The sequence below is a fragment of the Camellia sinensis genome, chromosome 9, assembly GCF_055761805.1.
Source record: "Camellia sinensis isolate YWXY chromosome 9, ASM5576180v1, whole genome shotgun sequence".
NCBI classification, from domain to species: domain Eukaryota; kingdom Viridiplantae; phylum Streptophyta; class Magnoliopsida; order Ericales; family Theaceae; genus Camellia; species Camellia sinensis.
Genome location: NC_138969.1, coordinates 21,588,748 through 21,594,747, shown reverse-complemented (window position 1 = coordinate 21,594,747; position 6,000 = coordinate 21,588,748).

Genomic DNA, 6,000 nt, shown 5'->3' with positions numbered 1-6,000 from the left:
TTGCATTACAAGTACATGAAGCATGCAACAAGTGATCAAACCAACCGAAAACAGAGCTAAGGCATGCTGAAATAAGGTCTAAGACATGCTAAGATGGAGCCAAAATATGCTAGAAAGACATGCTAAAACCTTAAGCATGTAAGGCTAATATGCAAAATTTACACTACAAGTGTAACATTCAAGCAACCAATGACCAATCTAGCCCAAAACAAAGCTATGGCATGCTGAAATAATGCCTAAGACATGCTAAGATGGAGCCAAAACATGCTAGAAAGACATGCTCAAACATGAGGCCAACAAGACCAAGACACAAGGAGAGGGGATGACCCCATTCTATTTAGGACTTAAAAACACACTTTCCACCACTGAACTTCCTCTGAGTTTCAGTGGTGAGAAGGCCAAAAAGAGGTGGTCCCAATAGCTTAAACGGATAGCTCAAAATAAGGCAAAATGAGGCACAAAAGGGGGTAGAACACCCCCAACACCAAAGAGGACTTAAACAACCTTTCTTAACACTTAAAATGAAAACTTTTTTCAGTATAAAGTTAAACCTAAAACATCATGCAAATAGGGCCAAAGACTTAAGCAAAACAAAGCTTTAGAGAGGATAGAGTCTCACCCTTGAAGAAACACAGCAAATCAGCAACTTCTGAGGCAAGACCAAGCCTTTGAGCTCCAAACAAACCTTCAAGAACCTCAGCTCAAGAATGAAGGCGTTTCACTATGTGTTTGTGTGCAAAAGTGTGAAGAAATGGCACTTTCAAGCACAAATATGTAGAGAAAGGATGAAATATAGAGATAGATGATATGTATAGCCCTCAGCCAATTTTTTTGAACCTAAAGTAAGAGGGAGGAGGCTCCCTTTTAAATCCATGCTCTAAGCTTTTTAGACAAGTTAGAGGCTCCAAGCTTGTATGGAGGATGCTTTCTGTGCCTAACAGTTGGCACAACTGGCGAGAAAATATCTGTAGAAAAATGCAGAAAAGGTGCCGACCAGTTGAGGTGGTCGGCCGACCACTCCCATTGGTCGACTGACTAGAAAAAGTGGTCTGCAAGGTCAACAAGTGGTCGACAAGGGGGGAAAGCTGGTCTGCACAAAGAAATGAAGGTGGTGGCATGGCTGCCGACCACTTTAGGTGGTCCAAAGACCACTAAGACTAGCTGGCCGACCAGAAAACTGGCTGGCAGGGAAGAAAAGCGGTCTACAGGGGGAGAAACTGGCCTACATCCCTTATTCCACCCTCCAAGCAAGGAAAACAAAGTTTGGTTCGATACCAAACCAAAAAGGAAGCAAGACAAAAGTCCGCGGGACAAGGCACGCAGTCGGGAGCCCCCAAAAACTAGTCTACGGGTACAAAAAGTGGTCTATGAGAGGGAAAGGTGGTCTACGACCATAAAAAGTCATCTACAGACCTCTGTTTCCCTCTAGGCAAAGGCAACAAGGCATGGTCCGAAAACCAGGCCAAGAGGAGAACGTTAAGAGGTCTCGAGACAAAGCGCTCGGCCGAAGGCTCCGAAAACCAGAAACTAGCCTACAGGAGAGAAAGTAGTCTGCGACTACAAAAAGTGGTATACGGACCTCTCTCTCGCTCCAGGCAAGGGCAACAAGGCACGGTCCGCAAGCCCAGCCAAAACACAAAGAGTTCAGAGGCCCGGAGGCAAGGCACTCAGCCAAAAACTTTGGAAACTTGGAAACGAGCACAAACATGTGCGATCATCGAGCGCTGAATCGATGATGTCTGAGTCTTAAGTTCGGTCAAAAATGGGATGTCTACAGTTGCCCCTCTTTGATAGAACTCAGAATTCAAGAAATGATGGGAGTGAATGTCAAAGCCTAGAGACGACCCATTTTTGGCAAGGCAGAAGACTTAGACAAACAGGCAAGATAACAAAAGAGATGCGCCCGCAGGCAAGGGTGCAAATGACATGCACAATGCAGAACATAACTTATGTTTATGCAAAGAGGGCTTTAATGAAACATCTAGATGCAAATGTTATGCAACGAAATGCTACAACAAACTCGTACACAAGCAAATAAGTAAACACGAACCAAACTACATCTCATGCAGAAAGGATGTAAGAAAATTATGCAATTTTAGCGAACATGTACGATAGATACACAAAGCAAACGTGTGATAGATACACAAAGTGAGCATGTGTGATAGATACACAAAGTGAGCAAAGTGTGATAGATACACAAAGTGAACAAAGTGTGATAGATACACTAAGTGAACAAAGTGTGATAGATACACAAAGCAAACGAAGTGTGATAGATACACTAAGTGAGCAAGCATGTGTGATAGATATACAAAGTGAACAGAGTGTGATAGATACACTAAATGAAGAGAGTGTGATAGATACACTAAGTGAACAAAGTGTGATAGATACACTAAGTGAAAATGTGCGATAGATGCACAAAGTGAACGAAGTGTGATAGATATACTAAGTGAGCAAGCATGGGTGATAGATACACAAAGTGAACAAACTGTGATAGATACACTAAGTGAGCAAAGTGTGATAGATACACAAAGTGAGCATGTCTGATAGATACACAAAAGGTGAACAAAGTGTGATAGATACACTAAGTGAATCAAGTGCGATAGATACACAAAGTGAGCAAGCATGTGCGATAGATACACAAAGTGAACATGTGTGATAGATACACAAAAGGTGAACGAAGTGTGATAGATACACTAAGTGAACAAAGTGCAATAGATACACAAAGTGAGCAAAGTGTGATAGATACACTAAGTGAGCAAAGTGTGATAGATACACTAAGTGAAGAGAGTGTGATAGATACACTAAATGAACAAAGTGTGATAGATACACTAAGTGAACATGTGCGATAGATACACAAAACATAATCAATTTTAAATGGAACTTCTTGGAATGAACCACACATCCAATATCGCCTAGTTGCGCCAACTTCAAATGAACCGTACATACAATATCGTGCCAGCATAAGAAAGAAACTCAACAGGTACAATATAGTAGAAACACATGTTCAACATTACATCAAGATACAAGTCCAATACGAGATAAACACGTGCATATACAATGCAAGTGGTGCATAGCAATGCAAGTGAACAGTGCGTAGCAATGCAAATGAGAAGTGTGCAGAACAATGCAACGAAAAGTGCATAGCAATGCAAGTGAAAAATGAATAGCACTGCAAGTGAAAAGTGTGCATAACAGTGCAACGCGGCATACACATTCCGTGCACAACAACAATGCATTTTCAATGCGACATCAACAGCATGTTTGAAGTAAAATGCCGAATAAGGAAACAAACGGGCTGCGTGTTCAACTTTCAACAAGCGTGGGATGTGTGTTCATCTCATAGAATGGGCTGTGTGTTCATCATCAAAGTGTGGGCTGTGTGTTCATCTAAAAGAATGAGCAGTGTGTTCAGACTTCAAAATCAGTGGGCTATGTGTTCATCTCAAAGTTCAAGCTGTGTGTTCAACGTCAAGTGTTTGGGTTGCGTGTTCGGACTTCAGAAACAGTGGGCTGTGAGTTCACCTCAAAGTTTGGGCTGTGTGTTCAACTCTCAACAAGTGTGTGATGTGTGTTCACTATCAACAATGAGCTGCGTGTTTAGAAATTCAACAGTTTGGGCTGTGTGTTCAACTCTCAACAAGTGTGTGCTGTGTTAAGTGTTCAGAATAAGCTGTATGCTAGAATGAGCAGATAAACATAGTGAAAGCATGAAATGCACGGAAAATGCATAATACATTGCGGAAAATGTAAAAGTGAAGCACATACCTCCCGTGCCGGATGAGAGAGGTGGGACTCCGGCTCTCGCAATAGCAGATCCACAGGTGCTCGATCATCAAAATCAGTAAAATGGTAGAAAACGGCCCGAGGAAGGATATGCTCCCGAGGGTGATACCTCTCGAGATTGAATGGCCGAACCCTCGGGGGCAAAGACATAATGTCCGGCTCACCTCCGGCACCGGGAGGACCTCCGCCATAAGGCAAATGACCTGCCATCTTAAGAAATCTACAAAAACGAGCAAAAACGAGCAAAATGAGCCAAAATTGGAAAAAAAAAAAAAAAAAAAAAGTCAACAAAAGTCAACTCTCGGGAAAGGAAAAAGTCAACAAAAGTCAACTCCCGAGAAAATGTTCCAAATATTGAGACAAACTTACCCCAAGTGGTGAAAATGGAGAAAGAAGCACCGAAATCAAAATTTAATCGGTTCAAAGTGAAGAAAACTGAAAGTTTTCACGAAACATGTTTGCGTGGGGTGTTGGAAAATGCATATAGAGTGCAGATCTGAGGGAGAAAATGGTTTAGGAAGGAGGAGAAGGAGATTTCGGATCTGAAGATGTGAGAAAAAAGTGTTTAGGCCAAGTACATTTAAAGAAACAAGTGTGAAAGTACCAAACTGCCCCGGATTTGGGCTAGGTGGTCGGCCGACCACCTTTTCTGGTAGGCCGACCACCCCCCTTTACCAAACCTGGTCGGTGGCCTCTAATAGCCTCCAAACCTTGTCGGTGGTGTTCCCAAGGGGGTCTCCAAGGTCTCTTTGAACTCCCTGCAAGTTTTGGTAGTGATCGGAGCCTCCGGTACTCGAAAAAGTACAAGGAAAGTGCACTTTTCGTCGTGAAATCCCTCCGCGGGAACTTCCACTCCAAATTTCGATGCGTGTTTCATCGTTACTCGTCAAGAGTGAGATGTATCCTTTTTGAATATGTTGTGACCGTTCTGGGAGGTAAACCAGAGGCCGCGATTGAGTCGCCTTCATCAAAACTTGCATTTCTTTGCTCGTTGTTTATGTCAAATATGCATTCGAATTTGCACTTATCCTGCATTGTTATGCACGTCACTTGCATTCTCATGTACACCACTTGCATTCTCATGCACACCAATTGCATTGTTGTGCACGTTTCATTGGTATTGTCATGCCTCCATGTTTAAACTTGCGTCGTCACGCACATTTCTTCTTGCATTGCGATGCACTTTCTCATCGGCACCATGTGTGTCTGTGTTCGATATAGCGTTGGACATATGTTGCTAACTATGTGGTGCTTGTTAAGTTTCTCTTTTTTACAGGCACGATATTGTATGTACGATTGATTTGAGGCTGGTGCGACCAGACGAGCCGCGCAGGTATTGTATCTTCTCCGTGTGAGACATGGTGAGAATTGAATAATTCTCCGCATTCTTCAACTGCATGAAATGAGTTGTTGCTTTGCATTCTTGCTTAAAACTGTTGCATCTATTCTAAATACTTGCCTCATTACAGCTTGCTGCTTTGTATGATCATGAGTTACGTCCGGCTTGGTGCATATCATTCTGCATCTTGCCCCCTGCCTGCGGGCATGCCAGCGGGCACATCTCTTTTGTCTCGCCTGTTTGTCTCAGTCTTCGGCCTTGTCAAAAATGGGTCGTCTCTAGGCTTTGACATTCACTCCCGTCACTTATGACTTCCGAGTTCTGTCAAAGAGGGGCAACTGTAGACACCTTATTTTTGACTAACCTTAAGACACAGACATCACCGTTTGAGCGCTCGGTGATGGTGCATATTGTGCTTATTCTGAGGTTTCAGAGTCTCGGCTGCGAGCCTAGCCCCCAGACTTTGAGGCTCTTTTGTGCTTTGCCTCGGTTTGCGAACCAGGTCCTGTTTTCTCTATTTTCTTTTCCTGACAGGAGGGAGAGGTCTCGTAGACCATCTCTCAGTGGCCGTAGGCTACGTTTCGTGGTCGTAGGCCATTTTTCCCATTTGGAGACCAGTTATCGGTTTTCAGAGCCGTCGGCCGTGTGCCTCGATTCGGGACCGCTTAACTACCTTCGTTTACTCTGGTTTTTGGTATACACCTTGTTTCCTCTCTTTTGAGTGACACTGTGGCCCGAGAGAGCACCTTCGTGGCCACACGCCACTTCCGGTACCTAGCAGCCTGTTTTCAGGGCCCCGGGCCGCGTGTTTTGGCCCCTCGAACCCTCATTTTTCATCGGTTAGGGTTCATTTTTGGTATGGACCCTATTTTCATTGT